Raw genomic sequence first — 26,712 nt, forward strand, 5'->3', positions numbered from 1 at the left:
CCTCTCTGGCCTTGCCCTACTAACCTGGGTGTCAGTCTCTGATTATTTTATTTCTCTGGTTTCTTAACTTAGTTTCATGATTTCCGAGAGGGTAGAAGGACAGTTCTGCCTTGTAAAGAATATGCATCTTTATTTATTTATCCTTGACTCCTTTATTTCAGTCCAAGTCCTGTAATCCAATAAATTGCCTGTAATAGGTGTTTGAAAAAATAACACAGCTGATCAGTGAGCTGGATGCTTGACTCTGGAAAGAGGAAATCCTCTGCCGTTTGTTAATATTACTTTTCCTAAACTGACTTTGGAAAACAAACCTCTCTGCTGTGCTCTGGGAAGTCACATTTTTAACTAATGAGTCATATTTACCTTTTCCTTGTTGTAGTGTATAAGAATAGAAGAGTCAAAACAGAAATTGGTTATTATAAGTTCTGCCCTGAGGCCAATTAAGACCTTTGCCTCAGGGCTTAATATGTGTTCTTCCGAATTCCCTCAGTGGTTTCAAATGCAGTGTTGTCTGAAGGTCACAGAAGCACTTTTGGAATCCCAAGTACTAGAAGATAACTGAGCAGTTTCCTGCTGGTGTATTAAGGGGACGCCTTGAGTGCACTAGTGCATCTTGAGAAACTGCCTGCTTCCCATCTCCACATCTTCCCTCCCTCACAATAAACTCAGACTTGCCTTGCCTTTGAGTAAAACACTGCACTTGGCCAGTGCTTACAACCTCAGACATGATTCAGACCAGCTCCTTTATCCTTTCGGATATCCTTCAGCAAGGAGTGTAATGGTTTAGGATACTGACCCTGAGAAAACAGTCAAGTGTTGTAGTTTTAACTACTTTTTTCCTCTCAGTTCTTAATTTTACACAAAATCGAATTGGGAAGAAATTGAAGAACAAAATGGAAGGAAATAGAAACATTTATTTTGAAATGACTTTTTTTTTTTTTTAACTTAGGAATAGTAATTACTGCTGTGCTTCTGCTCTGTGGGGAAACAACCTGTTTACTTAGAACTCAAGTATCAAGTGCTTAATGAAGTTCTTTTGTGATTTCCATTAACTGCTGAATCTTGAAAACCCTCAATCGAATTTGGTGCTTTGAAAACAACATAGGTTTGAAAGCCAAGCTCTTAATTTCAAATCAATTTTAAATATTCATTCAAAGAAATTTAGGGAGAACAATCTTTTTCTTTCTTTTATTTATTTATTTTTAAGATCTTTTTCTTTTTAAAACCACATCATCAACAATAGCAAGTTTTCTTGTTGTACTGGAAATACAAATAGAATAAGTCATGGTCTTTGTCTTTTGTAAGGGTGAGAGCTATTTCGGGATGCAAATTGGGTGTTTTAAGACCTTGATAGCCTGTGAAGCACTGTGTTTTCTTCTGCAGAATTTTCATCTTACCATTTAATAAATTAGGAAATTATTTTGATATGTCAGTTCAGGACTTGCTTTTAGGATTTTTGAAGTTCTCTTCTGAGAAATTTTTAGTTCTCTAAGCTTATTTTCAAGGATAAAGTTGCTGATAGAGCTCCTTACTATAAGCTTGTCTCATGTAATATTTGGGACATATTTATAAAAGAAAATTATTCTTTGTTTATCTCAAAGTACAATACAACTGGGCATCCTGTATTTTATTTGGCAGCCTTACTCATGCAACTGCTGCTTAAGGAAATGAGAACTTCCACTAGTGCAAGGAAAGAAAACTTTTCTTTCCATCTAAGTTCTTTGGTTGAGCTAATAATTAAATTGCCATAGGACAGATTAACAGAATCTGCCTGCAGTGCAGGAGACCTGGGTTCCATCCCTGGGTTGGGAAGATCCCCTGGAAATGGAAATGGCAAATGACTCCAGTATACTTACCTGGAAAATCCCATGGACAGAGGAGCCTGGTGGGCTGCAGTCTTTGGGGTTGCAAAGAGTTGGGCACAAAGTTACTCATCCTATGGGAAAGGACTTAATGCTTCGAATGTTCAGTGTCTTGAGGAGTTCTCAAATGGAAACTTACCCAGGCTCTCTGGTAACCACTGCTTGTGGGCAAGGAAGTTAGTCATGGCAGCAATACACTTCATCTGATAGTTGCTATCTCAGCTTACCTTTTTCTTTTTTCTTAGGTTTGACGTTTTGAGCTTAATGAGGGCATTTGGATAATAGATTTTATAGATTTGTGAGAAACCTGGAGATGATCTATGCCTGGCCCCTTGTCTCCAGCCGAGGTGTAGAGAACCAGAGATGTGAAGGTCACCCAGAAAATGGAATCCCTGGAACTAGAAGACATATTTGTGACTGTCTAGTGATCTTACACTGTAAGGGTATGAAGATGAATAAAGAAATTAGATGACTCTGCAGTAGAGAAGGAAATAATAAGCATTGAATCTTAACTTGCACTGAGTGAGTCGCCTTGAACTAGCTCAATGACCTGTTTCTTCATGTCAGAATAGAGATCATGTTCTCCCCTGGAGAAGTTGGGAAGGTTATACGGAATTTTATGGTGTTTGTTGTGAACTGCTGCTGCTGTTGCTAAGTCGCTTCAGTCGTGTCCGACTCTGCGACCCCATAGACGGCAGCCCACCAGACTCCCTGGCCCTGGGATTCCCCAGGCAAGAACACTGGAGTGGGCTGCCGTTTCCTTCTCCAATGCATGAAAGTGAAAAGTGAAAGTGAAGTCACTCAGTTGTGTCTGACTCTTAGCGATCCCATGGACTGCAGCCTACCAGGCTCCTCCGTCCATGGGATTTTCCAGGCAAGAGCACTGGAGTGGGGTGCCATGGCTTTCTCCATTGTTGTGAACTGGGTACCCAGTATTTGGAAGGCACTTAATGCATATTAGTTGAAAGGAAAGAAGAAATATCAATGGGAATTATAATTCTTTATTTCAAGAAAGAGAAGGCCAAACTTTTCCAGTGGTTTGAAAGCATATGAATTAGGAATCAGCTGAAGCTGAAGCATGAATATTTAAGCAAAAACTTCCATTTAGAATTTAATGACTATAGGGCTTGTAAACATTGGCATAGATTACATATGGAAGTTATAGAAAAATTTCATATTTTGTCTTTAAAATATATAGATTTCTGTGCCTGGGGTGAGTTAGAAGAGACTCTGAAAAAAGTGGATTAACAGACTTTTCAACCTTAAACGAATACATCTTGAATGTCTTACCAATTAACTCTACATCAGAGTTATCATAGTTTGCCAGATGAAATAAACTTCCCTGCCTTATTAAAACAGAATTTATATGTAAACAGAAAAACCCAGTGCACAAATGTTTAGCTCTATTATGCAAACCAAAGAACTAGCCAAATGCTCAAAAATCTAAAAATGGTGGTCCTCCTCAAGCTGGAAACGATTAAAACTAGAGGGGCAATCTCTCCATTTTTATAGTTTTGTCAGTAATGCTTTTCTCATAGCAATCACACTCAGTTTCTCGCTCCACATTTCTTTAGTAGTGTCAGATGTTTTGATTCCATGCTTCTTGTCAGATTCAGGTCCCAAAGTCAGCGTTTACTAGGATCAGGCAGAAGGAACTGTAGGGACAGGAGTTACACCCCTTCCCTGGGACTTCTCTCCATCCTTTCATTGCAGTAAGAAAGTACAGGGTTCTGTTTGGGAGAGGTTAAGATTTTTCTAAGACTTCCATCTGGATTTTCTGTGACATCTTCTGTTATTTAATATTGGTTACTTAAGAACAAATATGCCCTGTTTGGGCCAGACAGTCTTCCCAGGATGACTGAATTTGGCCAGAATTCTTGGCTGCCATGTTTTGACTGCTCAGGTTCAAGGAAAGGATGCCCGTGTCCATATGACATGTAAAATTTCTATAGTTCTGCAAAGGAAATAAGGAAGTCTTATTTTTCTTAGTGAAGGGTTTGAAAAATAGTAAGTACCCAGAATATTGTAGATGTTTTATTTAGTATTTAGTAACCATGTATGGGATTCCCAGGTGGCTTAATGGGGAAGAATCCACCTGCAGTGCAGGAGACGTGGGTTTTGATCCCGGGTGGGGAAGATCTTCTGGAGAGGAAGAGGCAACCCACTCCAGTATTCTTGCCTGGGAAACCCCATGGACAGAGGAGCCTGGTGGGCTACAGTCCATGAGGTTGCAAAGACTTGGACACAACTAAACGCACACATGGTCACACAAACCCACACACCATGTACAGTGTTTATATCTCTTGGGCACTGTTCTGAATATGCCAAAAATATTAGCACATTTAACTTAGTAAATGCTTATCAAGAGAATAATATGACTTTTGAAATAATATGGTTGATTATAACATGAAATAATACAGTTTTCAATACTTAGGGAAAAAATTGGAGGATTTGTAGGAGATTAAATATGTGGGCTTCCCCAGTGAATTACTGAATTCACACTTAAAGACTGACTTTTGAAACGGATGTGCCTGCAGTGGTAAAGTGAAATCTTATACCTTCTCCTTTCTACTGTGAGGATTTCATTCCTGATTAGTGAGGTCTGGAAGGTGAGACTGGAAGAGATGCATGTCAGAAAAATGTTGAAAAATAAGTTTTCTTGACCTCTCAACAAATGACTATTTTAGCCTTTCTTAGATGGTTTTCATTTACTTAGCTTTATGTTGTCAAAAAGTAAGGGGGATGGGGAACCCTTGAAAGACACTTAAACTAGCCTTGCAAATAAATGCTAGACTTTTATCTGCCCACAAAATATTTTACAAGTCCCCCATGATCCCAGGAGGTACATGGGTAATAAAATCAGTAAAGGCAACATTTTTCTTACTTACCCAACATCAGTCATTGCTTGCCCAGTGGCCATTTTCTGTGCTTTTTTAACATCTGTTAACTGTTTTAATGTGGAAATATCTTTTTTTCCCCTTTATTAGCCTCATAATCACTTATTCAGTTACAGGTGGAAAAAAATTAAAAAGGAAAGGAAATCTGAAAGCGAGTGTAACAATTCTAATTATAGCCCAAAATAATTTGGAAAAATGAAGCCCTTTGAATTTGATATTTTAAGACTTTCTCTACAGATGACTGCATTCATTTTACCATAGTTGCTTCCAAGATATGTGTTATCTGGATAGCCACCTTTTTTTCAAATGAAATCTTGTGGCTCTATTTCATGTAAACAAGATAAAGACACTGTATTACTAGAGAGGGACAGGGGAGGCATTGCCACTTTTGAAAAACAAGTCATCTCTGTCTAGCAAAACTTTATTTTAATGCAAAACAAGATGTGATTGATGGAGGCTGCCTGTGGTGAGCAAGTTTACCTTTATCTTGAGTATTAAGTAAGCTAGGCTCTATAATAGGATGCAACCATCAGACCCACACTAACAAATAATTGCATGTTTCCAAACCATTTACTGGGCATATTTTGAGAATGGTTTCCCAGGGTCGGGGCTTATATTCTGCTGAAGGTTTTGGGCTCATCACCGTGTGAACACTGAAGACATTAAACGTGGTGCTTTTGTACATCAGACTATATTGTGTGGCTCCCCACGTACAGAAGAATCAGTGTATAGCCTGCAGGTATTTGCACATTGGATCCACATGTGCTTTTTTAACTTGATTAGCTGCTTGGATGGCATTAGCAGAATCTGTTATCATTTACGGTTTCGTCCCTTTTCTTTCTAGACCAGATTGTGGTTTTACTCAAGATGTGACCCTCATATCCATTGCCTTGAATGAAATAGGATATATTTGCTGATTCTGATTGTCTTTAAGCACCATCTGCGCCACTCTGCTTCAAGTTGTGTTCTTGCTTTCTGAAAATTGTCTTTCCCTTCTTTTGCCTTACACTTGACTTTGTGAGAATCTAGATATAGCAAGAAACTCTGGTTCCGATCACAGTATTTCCTCGCATTATTGAAACTGGAGGGGGTGACTATTTGTCATGCACTTACAAATGAATTTGGATTTCCTCCCAGTAAACTTGTTGTAGCGTTTAATATTCATGACCTGTAGTACTTTAAAACTTTGAACAGCTGCCAAGACCGCTAACCAGATAATACCACAAATAAAGTCGAGGTTCAGAAATATTTTTCAATTCCAAAAGTCAAAGATTAATAGGATATTTTATTCCTGCAGGTTGGCTTCCTCACTCAGCTGATTTGGGATGATTCTGTATTCTGCTTGCTGTTTAGATTCAAGTTAAGTCATTTAAATTTGTGAAACTGACTATCCTTGCAAGTTTCTGTGATGCTTACATTAGTGTTAATACCTGGGACAGCAATCTTATCACAAATTATTGCTTTTTTAAAGGTTCATCTTTGTGCAAGGCACTGTGGTAGGTGAGGTGAGGAATCTAAGATGAATCAATAAAATCTGTTCTTGAGGGTATTTGAGAGTAGTAGGAAGTTGAGAAAAGTACATGTAAGTGTCGAACTGAAATTCCAGCTGGAGAGCAGTGAGGGCTGTCAGGCACTTGGAGCCCGAGGGCAGTTTAGAGGACAGGGAGGTTGCTTTCAGCTGAGGGGATGGGAAGCACCTTCTGGGGCAGGGGTGTGTGAGCAGGGCCCTGGAGGATTGTTTGGACTTAGGTATTTATAACTAGAGAGGTGGGGACAAGTGGAAGGCGGTGGGCGAGCATTTCCTTGAGGGACACTCAGGGGGAGTTACTGAGGAGCACTGAGCGGTCCTTTCAGCAGATACAGAAAGCGCATGCGCTTAGTAAAATGAGTTAGGAAAGGTCAACTGAGATAGCTGCTGTGGCTGATGATGTCAGGGCCTTTTAAGATATGATGTGACCCCAACATTGATGAGAGATGATGCATGGTTTTCACATGTGCTAGCCCTTGGACTAGTCCATGGGAAAAACCCAAGAATGTACAGGCCAGCTCTTTCTTGCCTCTTGGGAAAGCTTTCTTTCCTGTTCTTTCCCTGAACCTGAGAGAAGGTCCCTTGGGTGATGAGACTAAGGATTCAACTCGGGAGTGGAGGTTATATCTCATTCTGTGAGTGTTTCCTATCAGTGTTTAGCTCGTTCTGTAGCATTTAAAGGAAAAGCAGTTATTTTCTGAATAGTAATATTATTTTACTCTTTATTCTGTAATATTTGACATGTTATTATACACTCCTAATGAGAAAAACAGGGAGCCCTTAAGGGCTTTCTCCGAAGTCTGTTCTTCCAGCTCTGCTAGATGGTGTTCAGATATTACCACGAATGGCCACAAACACACAATCCCTTTGTTTTGTACTCTTTCATACAGGAAGACAGAAAAAAAAATTAAAAGGGTCCTTTTTACAGTATAAAACACTCTATCAGCTGAATTTCACCCAGTTAACTGAGTACACCGTCAGTGAAAATGACACGCAAATTGGACCTTGTGATGAATAAATAATGAGTCTCATTGAAATCATCTCTGCTGTTCTCATAACACTGTCTGGGATGCCTATTACATCACTCGGTTCAATTTTCGATAACCTGCTGCCTCAGAGGAATCAAATTGACTGACGGGGATCTTGTGACTGTCAGGCTACTCATATTCAACTGGGTTCTGTCAGTTTCATGGAAAATGATGTGGTTTGCACAAATTTGAAACCCATTGTCATTGCCTAGAAGTCAGATTCCTGTCTTAAATGCCTGGAACAATGGAAATGCTAATTTAGGATGGATTTCTCAGTGTAAATATAAGCTATAGAAAGCCAGATTTCTGGAGTGCATTAGAGAGTCCTTAAAAGGTGTGAGCAGGGTGGGAGGTGGGGTGGATAAAACTGAATGTTAAATTCACTGATCATTGATAAGAGTGTAAAGGTTGCATGGTGTGATTTTTTTTTTTTTAATATCCAGTTTCATACCTATCGATCACAGTATTCCTTTCTTCAGAAGGAAAATAAGAAATGAAAAGGGAAGAACAGCACTTTCTAATACAAAAGTCTGTGATGATTTGGTACTAGGAAGGTCGATGTGTCCTTGCTCTCAGGGTTTGTCTTTACAACTTTGCATCACCCAGATGGCTCCTGTATGCTCTGTTGGTCTGATTACAACTCTTGCATCAAGTGGAATAGCGTGAATTCAGAATTTAATACATGTTTCCTCAGTAATTATGGCCTTGATTAGTGAAGTCAGTGTTTTTGTTCCAGAGGACACTTTCTTTCTTTCTCCACATGTTTATTCATTTCATTTCAGGAAATCAAATAGAATGCAGAGATCATAATACTTCTCTTTGTTGTAATAAGGGAATCTGCAGCGCCTGCATTTGGGTGTGATTGTCATTTTGCTTATAATTAATGTAAGATTCAAAGAAAACAGCAAAGACAACATGAGAAAAATGAAGCACATTTAAAAACAAATAAATGACTTAGTTTTTAGGTTGTGAAGAAAATGAAAAATATATCCAGAATTTCTATTAATGTATTATTAAAGATAACCACATACCAAGTACATTTAGTAGTCATTGCTTATATACATCAGTTGTGACAGCTTAGAAGTAATTACATTTTATGTATTTAAAAGCAACAAAAACAAACCAAAAAAAAAACCACCTCAGCATTTTAATTTTGTAAATTTTGAGTCATTATACCTGTTAGCAGTGCAAACCCAGCCTTTTGAAGGCATTATCTTAGTTTTTAATGCACGAGACACTGAGTCCCTTCCCCTTATAAAAGGGTGTATTTGTGCGTGTTCATGTTGTGTGTCCCACCAGAATAAACTGCAGGAATACATGTTTATATAATGTTGTCGGGTTATATCAAAGCTAGGTATGAGTGGTTTGAGTATATTTCTGTAATTTTTATGAAATGGAAAACTCCAAACTACATAGAATTATTTCTACTAATTTGAAGATTCAGGCAAAAATTTACCTGTTCCATCGAGTGACATTTCTTACAATCTCATAACAAAGTGTGGTAAAAAGTTAAATACACCTCATACTATGAAAGCAAGTGATGTTTACTTTGAAGAAGCACGTGGTGATTGGCTAATCTTCTCATGTATAGATCCAGGTAAGAATATTTTAGGCCTTTGGATTGGGTCCTGAAGATTTAGATTTAAATGATATGACTTTGGATAAATTACTAAATGTATTGAACATCAGTTACAGGGTCTGTAGAGATGACCGAATATAATATTTGCCTTGCCAAATTATTGCCAGTTATGAATATAGTAAATGTACACTCTCAGGCAGGTTTGTTTTCTGTAGTAGATATCACCATCCTCGACAGCATTTTGTTACATTTCCTTAGCATTTCTGTAATAGTGAACTTTTTATCTGTTGTCTTACAGAGCAGTGAGTTGACTTAGCTCTGACTTTTCTAATGGGATGCTGGGTGAAATGTCAATCAAAGTGTTTGGTATCCTATTCAACAGTGCTGACAATTTAAAGAATATTGAGAAAAAGGCCCTTATCAAGGAAAATTCTTCTGAACAACTGATTAGACCATTTATCTTTTGTTTGAAAATAAGTACACATATTCATTCTTTCATTTTTCTCCATTGATAATATCTTACCATCATTTCATAATTTTATAGCCTGATTTTTCCCCTTCAGGCTCAGGATGGTGCTGTTGCTTATGTATCTGAAGTGGAGGGGATCCAAGCCTTTTCTGGTCTGCTCCCCACCAACACCCTGTTTCCTGTGTATTTGCTTTTTGTAAGGTTTATAGTGAGGAAGATTAGTGCAGTGGCTGCAATAGCTTGCAGCGTTCATCTCATTCTTTGGGGAAAGAGGAAGCACTATTAACACCTAAGGGTGAATGTGCATCTCTTGCCTCCTCTTGTTCTTCCCTAGCCTGGCAGGCAACACTGTGGCAGCTGATTCTAGAATCTCTTATAAAAAAACCTTTTCAGGGAGACATTGAGGCTGCTTTTTGTTGTTATTGCTGTTGTTCCATAGTTTAGTTTATTTCCTTACCTCCTAAGGAGAGCAAAGACGGCAAAAGTTTTGTTTGGACGGCAAAAGTTTTGTTGTTAAAGCAATACTGTTTTCTGGCTGCTAGAGATTTTATAAAATATTTCAAATGCTTTAATAACGTTCAGACCAAATTGTTTTTACAGAAACTTAATTCCTGGTAACTTGGGCTTGCTGAGAAAAGTCTATAGGTAAAACTGGTTTTCCTTTTATAGGTAAGATTATACTTGCCAGTGGTAAAGAATCTGCCTGCCAGTGCAAGGGACCGCAAGAGACGTGGGTTGGGTCCCTGGGTTGAGAAAATCCCCTGAAGTAGGAAATGGCAACCTGCTCCAGGGTACTTGCCTAGAAAACTCCATGGACCGAGGAGCCTGACAGGCTACAGCCCATGAGGTCACAAGGAGATGAACACAACTGAGCACACATGCACAAGACTGGTTTTGAGTTTGAAAAACCCAATGTTTAAGAATATGGTTTAATTGACAGGTAATAACTAGGGTGGGTAGGGGATGGAGACTGTTTAAGCATTAGGATTTATTATGGGTTTCCAAACTGGAATGATATAGTCAACCTCTCATGGGGAAACTTTTAAATCAGAGATTGTAACTCCAAACTGGACACTACTGAATAAGGATATTTCTCTCTGCTTATTTTTTGTTTGTTTGTTTGTTTTTGTTGTTTTGTTTTGATTTGAGTGATAGGGAGGAGCTGATGGAGAAGTAGCAGGAAAAACTACTGTTTATTTACTTATGTCCTCATCTCACAGTTTGCTGTGCATGGCTTGTGGGATCTTAGTTCTTAAATCTACTTTTTAAAAAATTCCTGCTGCTGTTATCAAATCGAGGTTCATCTCTTTGCCACTCATAAGCCAATAATTCAAGAATCAAGTGTCAGTAGAAAGGAAAAGTGCTTTAATCAGAAAAGCTGGCAATCTGGGGAGAAGATGGACTCCTGTTCAGAGGCCATCTCTAGATTCTGCTCAGCTGTGACAAATTTTAAAGGGAACTGGTGGGGTGGTGGGGAGAGGCTGGTTTTGCATCATTCCTCGTTGTGTGCAGACTGACTCTCCAGATGTTATTTTACCCCGCTGTGATCTGCCTGCAGGATTGCTAGAAGGGCTTGGGGGGTGGCTGTTGCAGGTAGAGAGCTAGTCATTTTTTAACAGCTTAGTTCTCCATTCTTCTCTTTATCTAGGAAAAAAATCAACAGGTTAGACAAGGCAGGGTGTGCATTCTGGGGACCATAAGTCAGGGGTTAGTTCCAATTGCTTAGTGATCTCAGCCTATAATTGTGTTCTTTTAAGGTTAGAGGGCAGCAGAAGTGGGTAAACAGGAAAGGGGTAAAAGAGCTGCTTTCTCTGTCATTTTGATGAGTAGCTGGGTCTGGAACCCACTTATGCACATTGAGAATCTGATACCCCATACAATATTATGAACCATTATAAGATTTTCATAAAGACACAAGATTTTGTGATCTGGAAGGGATATTAGAAATTATATATCTATATGCTAACCCATCTCTTTTTACAGAATTTGGGGTCCACAGAAATTAGTTGGGTATACAGTTAACAGTACCTCTTCCTCTGGGTCCAGTGCTTTTAACCACTGTGCACATTGCTTCCATGCCTTTAAGTTACAGAAACAAACAAACTTGTGACTATGAAAATAATTTTGAATTTGCCACTTTAGAGACTTGTAGTGGACCACCGCCATGTACCATTCCTCAGGTGTGTCATGAATAAGACTCCTTCTTACTTACTCTAGATACTTTCCCTTTAGCTATGTTAGTAGATCCAGGATTTAAGGCTTCTTGTATTTGCCTGTTGCCATTCTAGGACTCCAGCTTGATTTAAGCCTTTCAAATGGAACATACTTTTTTTTTTTTTTTTTTTTTTATGGCCACACCACATAGCCTTAGAGATCTGATTCCTCTGACCAGGGATGGAACTCATATCCTCTGCAGTGGAAGTGGGGAATCTTAACCACTGGACTGCCAGGGGATTCCCTCAAATGGAACATATACTTTTGTAGCTCACAGAAGCTTAACACAAAGAGACTAAAATCACAGTGTGTTTTTCTTCCCTAATTTGATTAATTTCCTTTACTAACAGGATATTATGTTTGGAATAGATTACGCCTCAATAGAGGGAGCTTCTGTTTGAGGATGCTGAGCCTGGGATTGATTTAGAGGTGGAGGAGATGAATACTGGCTTGGCTGTTCTTCGACACCCTGTTCCAGCTCTCCAAGGCACCACTGTGCAAACTTGGAGCAAGAACTTGTGCTTGTGCTAACTTGTGCTAACTTAGGCATGAGCAGTAGACTCATCAGCTTGGTGTATCCTTGTTCTCCCTGTTACTCACAATTCCAGGAATGTTGTAGGATGCCACTCGTTTCTTAAAGATGCTGAAGGTTTCTTGTGATCATACAATATGACTTTAGTTTCTTTCTGTTGGATGAATATTCAAATGAGTGACAACCCTAATGTCAAAAGAGAGGATGGTTCCAAAAATGAAGGTACTTCAGAGGTAAAAGTGCCAGAAAGGAGAAAATGCAGAGATGCCAATTGAAAAATGGGCAGGCTAAGTGAGAAAGGGGCTGAATTTAAGCTGTCAAAGCAGCAGCTGAAAGTTTCTGGTTCTTGGACAGGATAATTTGTAGTCTTTGATTCTCTTGCATTCTGCAGTGTAATCTTCTCTGCAGCCCTGCTGACTTCCATATTGTTTAAAGAGGAAGAGAAATACCCCATTTAAATTCATTAGCCTTCATTTGCATATACACAGAGCTGGTGGTAATTATGATAACAACCACCATTGATCAAGGCTTACTGTGTGCTAGCAAAGTGTCTTCTATGCATTTCTTTGTTTGACTCTGTGATAGTAGATATTATTTACAGATAAGGAAACTTCACTCCTCTAGGAGTGAAGTAATTTGCCCAAGGATTTCAGAGAGTGCCTAGCTAGGGAAGAAGGGATCTCCTTCCATAGTTTTAACACCAAAGCTCCTGGTTTGGTTAAAATGGAAAATCCAAATAAGATGAAAGAATCAGTCATTCTCATATTATTTGGTCTTGCAAACAGTCCTGTTTACCTACAATAGTGTTAAATACAAGTGATACACACTTCTACATGCAATTATGAGTTTTATGGCTGCTAAAAATACAAAGATGGATAATATATTATCCCAGTTCCTTTGGGTAGGGGAGAGTCTTGAGTGAAAGAAAAACAGTGACCACTAAGTAGCTCAGATCATCCAGAATTTTGTTTTTAACTTTTTAAGACTCTGAGCCAACAAAGGTCCATCTAGTCAAAGCTATGGTTTTTCCATATGTGATGTGAGAGTTAGACTATAAAGAAAGCTGAGCACCGAAGAATTGATGCTTTTGAACTATGGTGTTGGGAGAAGACTCTTGAGAGTCCCTTGGACTGCAAGGAGATCCAACCAGTCCATCCTAAAGGAGATCAGTCCTGGGTGTTCATTGGAAGGACTGATGCTGAAGCTGAAACTCCAATATTTTGGCCACCTGATACAAAGAACTGACTTATTTGAAAAAACCCTGATGCTGGGAAAGATTGAAGGTGGGAGGAGAAGGGGATGACAGAAGATGAGATGTCTGGATGGCATCACCGACTCAATGGACATGAGTTTGAGCAAGCTCCAGGAGTTGGTGATGGACAGGGAAGCCTGGCGTGCTGCATTCCATGAGGTCTCAAAGAGTCAGACACAACTGAGTAACTGACTGAACTGAAAACCATTTCATGCTTGTGCATTTAATTTGAATTCAGAGTCAATTTCCATTTTTTCCTCCCTCAGTGCCTATCATGTGACAAGTTTGCTAGATGCTTTCTTATCTTTTCATTTTTTGAAAAATAGGTACCAAGTGTCTTCTAAATATGAGGCGCCTTTTTAGGTGTCAAGGATAAAGTAATGAAGAAAACAGACAAAACTTCTCTCTTGGAATTTATGTGCGCATGTGTGCTCAATCATTCCATCATGTCTGATTCTTTGTGACCCCATGGACTGTAGCCCGCCAGGCTCTTCTGTCCATGGAATTCTCCAGGCAAGAATACTGGAGTAGGTTGCCATTTCCTCCTCTAGGGGATCTTCTGAGCCAAGGATCAAACCCATGTCTCTTGCATCACCTGTATTGGCAGGCAGATTCTTTACCACTGAGCCCCCTGGAATTTTACATTTGCTTTCTAACTTAACTGTCACAGTGACCCTGTGGAGTCATTGTTTGTACCCATTTTACAAGAGACTGAGTGAATCCCCCTTTATTGATTAGCATGCAGTGAAGCTGGATTTCAAAGGCAATGCTAATTCTAAATGCAGTGATCATTTTCAGTAAAGATCATTGTCTTTGTGTTCCTTCAATTAAAATGTAGCCTGATTATTTAAGGTATTATATGAATAAGACTGATTGCGTGCATGTGTACGTGTGTGTGTGTGTGTGTGTGTGTGTGTGTGTGTGTGTATGTGTATGTAGATGGTTTAGAAGCCTCCTTGAGAAGTACTGGGCACTCTCTTTCTTTTTCATCTTCCTATCCTAGAAGAGTAACGGGCATTGAGATACTGATACTCTGAGCTTGATCATCAACATCACATTGGCCTGCAAGGGCATAGTATGTCCACCGTGGTTTGTCCTACTCTAACATTTAAAAGAGGGGCCTTGTATATACATCCTTTGAGGTTCGGCTAGATTAGATTTGCTTCTGAGGCTCCTCATGACTTTCTGTACCTCTTCTGTAATGCATGATGCTTCCCCAAAGCATGCAAAAGTGAATTTTCTGCAGTCAGTTCACATGAAAGCATTTGGTTTGACTCTGAATTTATATTGCTGCATCATTGCTAATCAACCTTATTAACTTACGTGTATAGGCAATGCATTCCTAATGGCTTTATAAGGGAAAAGATAAGTCTGTGCTACAGAGTTTGCTTTATAATTCAGATTAAAAACCTTTTCCTAAAATTTCATTAGAAATATGATACAGCTTAGAATGACTAGCAGTGTTGTGATGTCCCATGCCTGTGTGTCTTTTGGGGGTCCTATCCTGCACAGGATGTGTCAGACCTTATTGAATGTGGATTGTAAAGAGTGTTTTTTAGAATCTGAGATTTCCTACATTTATATAAAAAAGGAGCTCTAGGTTCCCTGACTCAGTACTCATAACCTTTGAGGCCAGATGTAACTCTGTTTTCTAAAAATTATTTTGGAGATAACAGGGTGCATAAAGTCTGTATCATGTAACACCACCACGATTGCAGCATTCCAGACTAAGAAACTTGTAGTATTTCTGAAGGGAAATAGCTGAATATTTACAATAACTGGAATAGAGACTGTAAATAGCCGCATGTCAGGTTGGACTTTTTTGTATTTCTTAATAGTTTTATTGAGATATCATTTGCATATCATAAAATCAGTTTATTCTTAATGTTGCTTTTGAATGTGTTCACCAAGTTTTTGCAACTATTACCATAATCTTAATTCCATATTTTGAAATTAAGAGCGAGGGAGTTTGGATCTAAAGTTACTGGTTTCCAAAGAGGTAGTGTTGTTTTAAACTTCTTTTTTCTTTTTGATTTCCCAAGTTTAACAAGATCTGTAGAAAAAAAGTTCTGACCTCAATCCATGTGGTTGGTTAAGTCTTACAGAGATTCCTGCATGTTTTCACTGGTGTCTTTAATATGCTTGCCTGTCTTATTTACTGTTTTAACAAATTGGTTGTGGTGTTTGGGTAATCAGGGTATCTTCTTTGGGGTTACATTTGGGTCAGAATACTTGGATCCTTATTTTGTTTTTTCAAAATTATGATAAATTGTAGGCCCCTACACAAATGTAATTTTCTGCAGTAAGAATCTGACATCAGTATTTGATAGCTTTCTTGGCTGTGTGTTTAGTATGTGCGGCTCTTGGTTCTTGAATGAGTAACAATTGCTTATAGTGTAAATAGGAATCTGAGTGCTTTGTAGTCTTTTTCATATATTTGCCTCTCTGTGTGTATTACAGATATCTTACACATGCAGAAGTAATTGTGTTGTGTTTAAGTACATATTGTTGACTTATTTTTAGCTGTGTCCAGGGGTTTTTTCAAAGTGTAAAGGTGCTTTTAAAATCTAAGGTAGACTCAATTTCCATTCCTTTTTAAAAAAAGGAAGCATATTTTTAGACAAACTAAACATATTTACAGATGGAAAAGCATTTGGAATCTTTCTTTACCCCTTTAAAGAAATGGCCATTCTTAAAATATGTCCCAGCTTATTCCCTAGAGGTAGATTTACTTTTGAGCAGTTTTAAAAGAGCAATAACATAGTTAATTATGGGAGAAAGATTCTATAAAAATTTAATATGCCATTAAGACATTTGCTGATTTATATCAGATTTATATAGAGATTGTTTGAAGCTACACCTTTGCATGCAGCTGGTGGCCTTTTTCTAGGTTAATTACATTCGAGCCTCTGAAAAAATGTTAGACATTTGAGAAAAGTTGTGATTTCAGAGATAAAGGGAACACGCTGTGAAAAGTATGGCCATGTGGCATAATGACATAAATCCTGCAGTTCTAATCAGGAGGCCTGGGTTCTCACAGTTTCTGCCACTACCTGCTTGTGTAATTGTGGACAAGTAATTTAACCTCTCCAGGGTTTACTTTCCTAATATGGAAGTTTCTGGAGATGCTTCAAGAACCAAATTATATCATGTTATTTTTCATCATAATTAAAAATTAATTTCACTGTGAATCTTTTAAAAAGTAAAATCAAACTTTGTCTTTGAAATAATCTGATTGGAAAGATGGAATTATTATGCCAATATGAAGTACTTCATTCATTCCCAGAACAGAAGATTAGATCCTCAAGTACTTATAATAATATTTTTTGAGGACTGAGTATTTATTGCAAACTGAAGTGGGCTCTGTGTTTTGTTTCACCTTTCAGGGAAATCTGCCTTAAATTATCTTCATATCTCCCTTTGATCATGATGGTTTGAAGTTATCTTTTTCATTATCTTCTAAACCTAAATACTTGATTCTTCAATGGATTCTCCCAGAAGTCCATTATATTTTCTATTTCTTAATTCCCTATTCTAGCCTACATAATTGTTTCAATATGTCATTTTACATGAGCTGTGCTGTCACTTTAGGCATGTAATTAGAAATGGACTTTGATCCTTTTTCCATGCAAGAAAAATAGTATGTTTTCTTGAAATACCAAATTGAATTTGCCATTCTCTGTAGGGGAATTGAAAAGGTTAAAAAAAAGCCTAAACGAAGTAATATTGTCAAGTGTCAAACAGTGGTTTGGACTGAGAACTCTCCATATTGAATCCTTTGTCTCAGAGCCTCTGTAAAGGCTCATATTGACCCTTTACAAACAGTATAAAGGGTCAGATAGTAAACGTTTTCTGTCGTGTTGATTCCATGACAACGGTTTAACTCTGTGGGATTACTGAAAACACCTGGATGTTCTGTGTTCTAGTAAAACTTTATCTGAAAAACATGTGGGCACTAGATTTGGCCAGTCTGCTGACTTTATAGCTTGCTGACTTCATTTGGTACCTTTGCTGATATACACACCCATGTGCTTTAAGTCATACGTGCTCTCCATAGAGGCTAAGTTTGGGATAATATCTTTACAGTAGTATCATTCACTCAGTTCCCTATATGCGTTTTACAAAGGACCGTCACATTCATTTTTATCTGAATCTTTAATACTTCTGTCAAGAGGATATAAATCTTCTTCTGTTACAGTGGTGGAAATCTAGAGTGGTGAATTTGCCTAAGGTGACCCTGAGAACACAAGTCCTTTCCTCTCATTTTCTGCTCTCTATTTTATCTGAGTACCAGTGAGCTCACCATGCAGGTATCTCCAATCCTGCTCTGTATTAGTCGACTCTCCTTTACCCTAAAATTTGGAAGTAAATTCAAGTCCAAATTTAGCACTTCTACTATTCTCTGGATACCAAATTCATTCAATATAATCATGCAAAGTAAACTTTGGTAACAATTCCCCGCAAAGGAAGCCCAAGTAAGCAGAAAGCAGTTTCCAAGAATAACCAGCTCTAGAAGTTCATCACAGCTGTAAAAATATATCTTCAGTACAAATTTAGCTTGTAATAGAAGGATACTTGACTTTTTCATCTTCCTTGATTTTTTTGTTTTTTTTTTCAAATTATTAAGAAAGAGATGCTGAGGATATTTATTTATTCCTCTTTATACAAAGGCCAAGCATTTTTATTATGAAGGGGAGTTGTCACTGAAAAAAAAAAAAAGAAAAAACAACTGAGAAGTAAATGCCAGTTGGAAGGTAGTGGAAAGTTTGACAATATTACTGTGTTATAACTTTCATCCTGTCTTTTTGAAAATTGGCCATTTCCTTCTGTTTGAATGGGGCGTGCTGTGCTAAGTTGCTTCAGTCATATCCAATTCTTTGCAGCCCCGTGGATTGTAGCCCACCAAGGCTCTTCTGCCCATGGGACTCTCCAGACAGTTCTCCAGACTACTGGAGTGCTGTTTCCCCCTCCAGGGGATCTTCCTGACCCAGGGATTGAACCTGCATCTCTTACATCTCTTGCATTGGCAGGCGTGTTCTTTACCACGAGTGCCACTGGGAAAGTCTTGTTTGAATGCAGAGCACTTGGCAATCAAACATCATTAGAAGTATTGATTGAGTTTTCCAAGTTAACTGAATCTGCAAGGATCCATGTGAATTTGGCATCTCTTTCCCTTTCTTTCAAACTCATCAAGCCACAATCTTCAGTCCTGAATGTTGTATAACTATTACACTTTAGTAAGTATTGTTTAAGGATTTTTTTTAAAGTGCAGTTTTACATTTGGCCCTTTTTAAGGTTATTTCAGATTTTTTGGGCAATGATTTGTAATATTTTCTTCCTTATCTTAATGAGGCAACTGGTTGCATGAAGAAATGAATAAATAAAGCCTGCTGTTTTAAATGGTGGCCTGATCTGGGAATTCTGATTTTACCTCTTTGTGTCTCTGCTGCTGCTGCTGCTAAGTCTCTTCAGTCCTGTCCGACTCTGTGCAACCCCATAGACAGCAGTCCACCAGACTCCCCCCGCCTTGGGATTCTCCAGGCAAGAACACTAGAGTGGGTTGTCGTTTCCTTCTCTAATGCATGAATGTGAAAAGTGAAAGTGAAGTTACTCAGTCGTGTCCCACTCTTAGCGACCCCATGGACTGCAGCCCACCAGGCTCCTCTATCCATGGGATTTTCCAGGCGAGAGTACTGGAGTGGGGTGCCATTGGGGTAAAGGACTCCCTCTCTATATTGTCTTTTATAGGTATGTAGACAGATCTGATTGGAAAGTTTGATCATTGTATCAAGATTCTGCTGTATCTAAAACCACCCTCTTACCTGCCTCCAGACTGCTGTCTTGGTTCCTTGTTCTTTTGTTTAGTCTTTTCATTTAGTGTCAGGTGCCCTTCCAGTTACTATGGATATGTTTACTTTAGCGAAGTAAACAGACACACCCCTAGCCTCTAGAAGCTTGTTCTATGGGAGCAGTGAGACTTACTTCTGATAGTCATTAAGATTATATGTGTTTAGTGTCACTGTGGGCCTTAGCACCTTCAGACTTGACCTTGACAATGTATCTTTCATATGTGGTAGAAATTTATAAAACTGGAGAGCTTTGAGAAGGCGGGGATTAATGTAGCCTGGAGAAGTTGGGGAATGTCTTGTGGAATTTAAGCCGGAGGTGAAAAAGAACATTTAGGATAGTGGCAGCATTCAGTAGATGGATGCAAAGTTGCTTCATATATAGAGTAATGAGGCTGATAACTCGATAATTTTGAAGTTTATGTAGTAAAGGTGGGCCAGATTTTGGATAGCTTTGAATACTAGGTCAAAAACATTGGAGTCTATTCCTGAATTACTGTAGATTTTTGTTGCAGAGTGTGATTAAGAATAGAAACAGAGGGATCACATTCCATGCCACACACACAAAGACAGATGAAATTTCTGATCCCGAACTTGACCAGATAGCTCTGTGTTCTTGGTGAGCACATTTAAACTCAATGGGCATCCATTTCCTCACTGCAGAAGTAAACATTGAGGAGAGAAATCTCCGGAGTTCTGGGATTTTACAAATAGATATCTCTGATCTCTAGGCCTCTTCTAGCATTTGCCCATCTGTAGCTTTTTGAGCTTCTCCTGTAGAAGTGAATGGTCTTTCATGTTGGATATCACTTAGAGGTTGGAGAGGGTGAGAGCAGGTTAAAGAACCCGAGGGTGAAGGACTGGAGGCAGTGGTTGCAAAATGGGAACTGTGTGGTTTGGTGGGGGCCAAGGATAGGACATGGCACCTTGGACTTTTAAAGGATATAACTTAGAGTCTTAGTCCTTCTACCCATTAACTCTGGGATTCTGGGCAACGTATTTCATCTGAGTTTCACCAACCCTTTTATAAAATACAAATTCACAAAGTTTACAAACACGATTTTAGAAAGAATTCCTTGAGATAATATATGTAAAAACACTCTGTATAATGTTTACTAGTGTTACTCCTCCTAATAAATGATTACTCCCGCACTCCAATGAAATATTATGACAGACTAGAACATTGTTTTCTAGGCACTGCTCTCTTTACTAGATGCTGGGACCTCATCTGGGAGGGATAAAATGACTTAACAGGTGTTTGAATTCATTAGGCAATTACACACAATTCTCTTTCCTCGTAATATCTGCTCTCTCAGAGAAAAATAGAATGGAGCTTAATTTGTAGTCATGTTAGCATATCATTTGGATGACCTGAATTTATTTAGATTATTGAAGGAACAAGATACGTGGGTAGATTTGAGATATAACCCAGAGTAGATGACAGAATCCTCATTGTAAAAGTGCTGGGGTATTTAGGAGTTCTTCGAATAGAACCTATTCGAGAATGGAATTTCCTGGTACTCCTTAGAAGGGAATATTTGAGTCACAGAGGCTAAATAAAGACTCAACTATATCCTGTAATTTTTATTATTGTCTAGCTATCAAAATTTATAGCACAGTGTTATGATTTTTCATCTTTGGGTTTTGTTAATGTTTGACTTGCCCATGGCAATGGTTGCATGAGTTTTCTACACTTCTAAGCATGGCTGGTGTCTATCGCTGTGTTGAAGGTGCCTAACACATCATCGTGAGGGAACAGGGACCAGTGCATTTTAACAAGGGCATGTTAAATATGGAATAACAAGCCAGAGCATTGCAGTCAGATATTTTAACCGATCACTTCCTTCCCCTTCCCCTTTGCTTCCTCTTGACTTACTGAGTGCCAGTCACACACCTGGAAAAGACTTCTTGCTTGAGTCCCAGTAGGGTTCTCAGGGCCAGGAGCCAATCAAAATGATTGACAGTTTAGCCCGGGAGCATCCACTAAACCACAACTATTAAAGCAGACAGAATTCCCATAAGACAGATGCTTTTTGGATGTAATCCAGTGATAATAATCTATTAAAACAAGTTGTCTTATCTTATGAGTTAACTTGAAAAGAGAAATGGATGCAGGGTGAATTGCAAAATGTTTGCACATGTAACTTCAATTTATTTAATTTTAAATAATTAGGGTATGGCATTGATTAGTGCTAATTGGAGTTGTGTTGGGCTGAAAGAATTATCCAAAATATGTTTTAAAGACTCATGAGAGATTTTTGCAGTAATTCTTACTTAAATCTAGGAGCTATTAAAATTGATGTTACTAAAATCAAAGATCTACATCTTAAAAAATACTAGATTTTAACCCAGTTTGAAATGGTTAGCAATATCATTCTTTAATGATAGCTACAAAATCTGGACGTGCTAAAAAGGGAAGATTAATGGGGAGAGTTTTAATGGTCCTCAAAATAGGTATTTAATAAATGCAGAATTTTTTTTCAAACTATCTTAAAGTCAGATCAAACTTTTGGGTTGTATTAAAGTCTTATTCAGGTGGAAGACAAATACTGCAGTGGTTACATAGGTTTCACAGTTGTCAAAGTCCTTTCTGTCTCAAAATCTCGTGAAGTTGTCAATGAACTTTCTGAAGCACCTCAGTTCACATATATAATATTTAAAAATCAGCGTATGATTAAAATTTACTTTCAAATCTCACATTAAAAGAGGGAAAAAAAGAAATTAGATGGATAGCATTTACACAAAGATTTCATCTGTTTAGATTGGTAGCTACTACCAAAAGGCTCCCAAAATTGCATTTCGCTAAGTTGCTTCTGGCAAGAAGACATACTTGGAGAGTCCATCAGAACAGAACTTGAACTGAAAAACTTGCTTGTATTTTCATCTGTTCCCAAACATCTGGCTCATGGCCACTTGGCATCTATATCAATCATTTCTGTGTCTGCATAATATGAAACATGCAACTAGTTTATTATTCATAAAGTATAATTTGAGGGTAGCCCTTTTGATGATTAATTTCAGCTAATAAAGGCATGCATTTAAAAATGCTTATTTGATGGTACAAATATTGGTGCTCTTAGAAAAGCCATCCTCTTTATTTATAATAAGTATTGCCATCTATTTTTACTATTTTCAGAAGAAATTCTTTTTTAGAGTAATAAGATGCATAGATGTGAGAGAACCTCCTCAGTTCAGTTCAGTCACTCAGTCGTGTCCAACTCTTTGTGAACCCATGAACTGCAGCATGCCAGGCCTCCTTGTCCATCACCAACTCCCGGAGTCCACCCAAACCCATGTCCATCGAATTGGTGATGCCATCCAGACATTTCATCCACTGTTGTCCCCTTCTCCTGCCTTCAATCTTTCCCAACATCAGGGTCTTAATGAGTCAGCTCTTCACATGAGGTGGCCAAAGTACTGGAGTTTCAATTTCAACATCAGTCCTTCCAATGAACACCAGGACTGATCTCCTTCAGGATGGACTGGTTGGATCTCCTTTCAGTCCAAGGGACTCTCAAGAGTCTTCAACACCACACTTCAAAATCATCAATTCTTCTGCGCTCAGCTTTCTCCACAGTCCAACTCTCACATCCATACATACATACTGGAAAAACTACAGCCTTGACTAGACGAACCTTTGTTGGCAGAGTAATGTCTCTACTTTTTAATATGCTGAATAGATTGGTCAGAACTTTCCTTCCAAGGAGTAAGCGTCTTTTAATTTCATGGCTGCAGTCACCATCTGCAGTGATTTTGAGAACTCAGGGTATAGTTTTTGTTTTTGCCCACATCACCTATTCTTAGACTCAGTTTTTGGTTTAAGGTATTTTCGAACAACTAGCCTTAGTTACGGCTGACATCACTACTTTGCTACTCCTCACATCTCTTTCTGTAGTCAATGGAAGAAACCAAATTGTCCACCCAAAAAATATTTGAAAGAAGAGTTCTTTTGTTCTATAATAGAGTCTAGTAACCATAACTTCGCTTCCTACTCTGATCACTTGAAAATCTGGCATGGGTGTTTGCTTATTCTGTTTGTCTTTAGCCCGAGGTAAAGGGAAGGAGAGATGATGATCCCTGTTCTTGCTTAGTAAGCCCAGAATGTTCTACTCAAGTGTTCATATTGAGGATTCCAGTTCTGTTTAATTCTGTTCCAAATGACTAATAATTACTATGTATAAGTTTGTGCCAGAGTGTTGTCTGGGAATTTCTGAATGGTTGTAATCACCAGATATTGAGAGAATTTGAAAAATTAATGGATGTTTTCCCAGGTGAAAATTTTCTTTCAAAGACTCTAATTACTCTACCTCAGTTTCCCAATCCAAAAAAGAATATTATTTTATATCAGTGAGCATTTTGAGAATATAGACAAAATCCACCTGTGGATTGTATAGATAAAGAATAAGTAAATGATCATTTGTTCATTTAGACATTGAATTTACTCTTCGTATCTAGCAGAAGATAAGTATAATTATAGAATGGGAACACATTTCCATGCCAAGACATTAAACATTAAAATTACGCTTATTAATGAAAACCTACCTATAAAGGTATGTGTGTTTTTTGTTTATATACATATAAAATCTTTATTTTCTCATTAGCATCTTTTGTATCTTTGTAGGAAAACTCCCACACACATTAAATAGCTGTCTATTCATTTGAGAGAAGACTGCTGTATCTTGGCCTCCCCACTGAGTGAAGTCTCATTATAATTTGTCTCTTTATGTTTCCAAAATGCTGGCTCACATGCTTACCTCATTAATGAGACTGGAACGCATCTCATAATGGCTGGTCTGTGGCACTGAAGCCACACAGAGTTAAAAGAATGTTGCCCTTTAATCCATTGGCACAGGAAATGCATTTCAGTGCAGTTGCCTACTTGAGAGATTGATAGAAAAAGAGTTCCTTTTCCCAATTCTGTTAATTTTGAGCACTTTTATTTTGATTTCTCCCCTTATTGTGTGTCATAGTAAAATATAGGGAAAGTAGTTTAGTAAGAACCGAAAGTGTTTCGACAGTCAGAGAGGTGTCTTCTTTGGTTTAAAGCATTTTTTGTTTCTTAGGTCACGAGGCTATTTTCTTCACATATTTTCTTCATAAAGGCTGGATTGTTTCATGGCTAACCTGATTTGACCATAGCGCACTGCCTGGTGGGAAGCGTTAAACCTCTTATTTTAAGCTAAACAAGATTACTCTGAAGGCTGGCATTAAGGGGGTAGCTTTTAGTGTAATGGTTTAGGGGCTGTGGCACACCCGTGCAGTTTCAGTAATTGAACTCTTCGGGTACTTCAGTTTCTAATAGTTAGCTATGGAAGCAGCTCGCCACGGGTGCGCAAGGAATTGCTAACTGCTTAATTTCCCCATGTTAGCTTAATGAGGAAGAATGGGTCACCATGCCAACCAAAACACCCTAGCCATGGGTTTAGAAGCGTCCTTCCCAGGATATTTGCTTCTCTTTTGGAGGTTTCTAGTAAAACAAAAGCTGTGGAATGCCAGACGAAACTCAAAACAGGATTTGAGATCAGTGTATCATCTCTCATACAGTCCATATAATCAGCTGTGATCATTTAACCTGAATTCAGTGGTCATTTATTTCATTCTTTTATGCTGTCCTTTTAATTTTGAAGACATGTAAAATGTTAACAGACATTTATGTTGATGTTAATTTTTCACTTAATATTTCTTGGCTCCTAGATATTGTCCCATCAGAGACCATCTATTTAATTTCATTTGGTTTCTAGCAACTCTTACTCTAGTAACAACCACTCTTTAGAATAGACTTTATTTTTTTAGGACAGTTTTAGGTTTACGGAAAAATTGAGTAGAACAGAGTTCTCGTATAGTCAAATATAGTTTTGCCTGTTATTGACAGCTTACACCAGTATAGTATATGTGTTCAATTAATTAACCAATGCTGATACATGCTATAAAGTTCATAGCTTATTCAAATTGCCTTCATTTTTTCTTTATGCCCTTTTTTTTCTGTTTCAGGATGCCATCTGGGAGAGCTCATTACATTTATTTGTCATGTCTTCGTCAGCTCCTCTTGGTTTTGACAGTTTTGCAAAACTTTACTTTTGATAAACTTGACAATTTTGAGGATTCCTAGTCAGATAGTTGGTAAAATGTTCTCCATTGGAATTGGCTTGATGTTGTTCACATGATTAGACTGGATTTTTTGGTTTTGAAAGGAAGCACACAGATAAAGTGACATTTTCATCACAGAATATCAGAAATGAAGGGTACATTCTATCAGCGTGATTTATCACTGTTCAGGTTGCCCTTGATCATTTGGCTGAGATAGTGTTTTTCAAGTTTCTCTTGTAAAGTTATGTTCCCTCTTGTAACCATTTTCTCATATCATTTTATTATATCATTTGTCAGTATAGTCTCATGGATATTTTATACTTTAGATTATAACCTAATACTACTTTACTTCTTTTATTGCTCAGATTGTCTGGCTTTGGCCAGGGGAGCTCTTTAAGTATGCGCCTGTGTCCCTTTGACCTTTTGCTATATCCTGGGGGGGGTGTGGTGTGTGTGTGTGTATGTTTGTTGAGCACTTTCTTACTTTATAGCACTAGAAGATTCTCCAGGCTCACCTTCTATATTTCCTGGCCCAGGCCTAAAATCAGTACGTATCTCCAAAGAACCTTGGTTCTTTTTATTGGAAAATGGTATTTGAAATCAAGATGTGAACACTAGGTAACACCTTTTAAGGGATAACTAAAGCAAAATTTTAAGTAAAATTAAGGAGTTTTCAACTATACTTAAATGAAAGAACAATAGATGGTCATCATAGATTTTTTTCTCTTTACATAACACTTAAAAATAATTTTTAATGTCCATTTTCTCCAGTGTTAGCTAGTATCACATGAAGACATATAACATGAAGAGATAATTTCAAATAGGCTAATTGTTGTGATTGAAATTTAAAAAATCCTATTGTTTCTGGTTGCTTTTTATTACCAAATCCAAATATATTTGATTTTAAACTTTGGATAAATATCATGTATCACATACATGAATATGCTTTGAAACTCTTTGGATTTTTATATGGCCATACTCTTCCCTTGATGAAAATCTTGTTGGACAAGTTATAATCTTGTCTAAAAAGTCTGTATGTTTTCATCAGTGAATTTTAATCTTTATCTGATTTTATGAAGCTGCTCAATATTTGCCTGGATATAAGGAATACTTTCTAATACATGGCCTAACTTAACCAAAAGTATTATAGTATATTCTAGAGTCAGTGTGAATAAATGAAAAAATTCCTTATAATATAAAGTGTTAAGTAACTTGCTAACATTTTTTTTTTTAATGTACTAACATTTTTTTTAATGCTCTCAGTTTTTAAATTCTTTCCTTACAAAGACTGGATGAACCGACCCATTGAACCTCTTTATAATTTTGAAATATCAAATATTAAAATTCTTTTATCTTGTCTGTTAGTTGGTATAGAAAAAAGTTTCTGATGTTGTATGTAGGGTAATTATTAATAAGGA

General features: G+C 37.8%; 1 protein-coding gene across 5 annotated transcripts in view; it reads left to right on the forward strand.

Moving 5' to 3' along the window:
- Positions 1 to 26,712, forward strand: part of TMTC2 (transmembrane O-mannosyltransferase targeting cadherins 2) — a 392,263-nt gene that overhangs the window by 158,596 nt on the left and 206,955 nt on the right. The window lies entirely within an intron of this gene.

The sequence above is a fragment of the Odocoileus virginianus genome, chromosome 24 (genome assembly GCF_023699985.2).
Source record: "Odocoileus virginianus isolate 20LAN1187 ecotype Illinois chromosome 24, Ovbor_1.2, whole genome shotgun sequence".
Classification (NCBI taxonomy): Eukaryota; Metazoa; Chordata; class Mammalia; order Artiodactyla; family Cervidae; genus Odocoileus; species Odocoileus virginianus.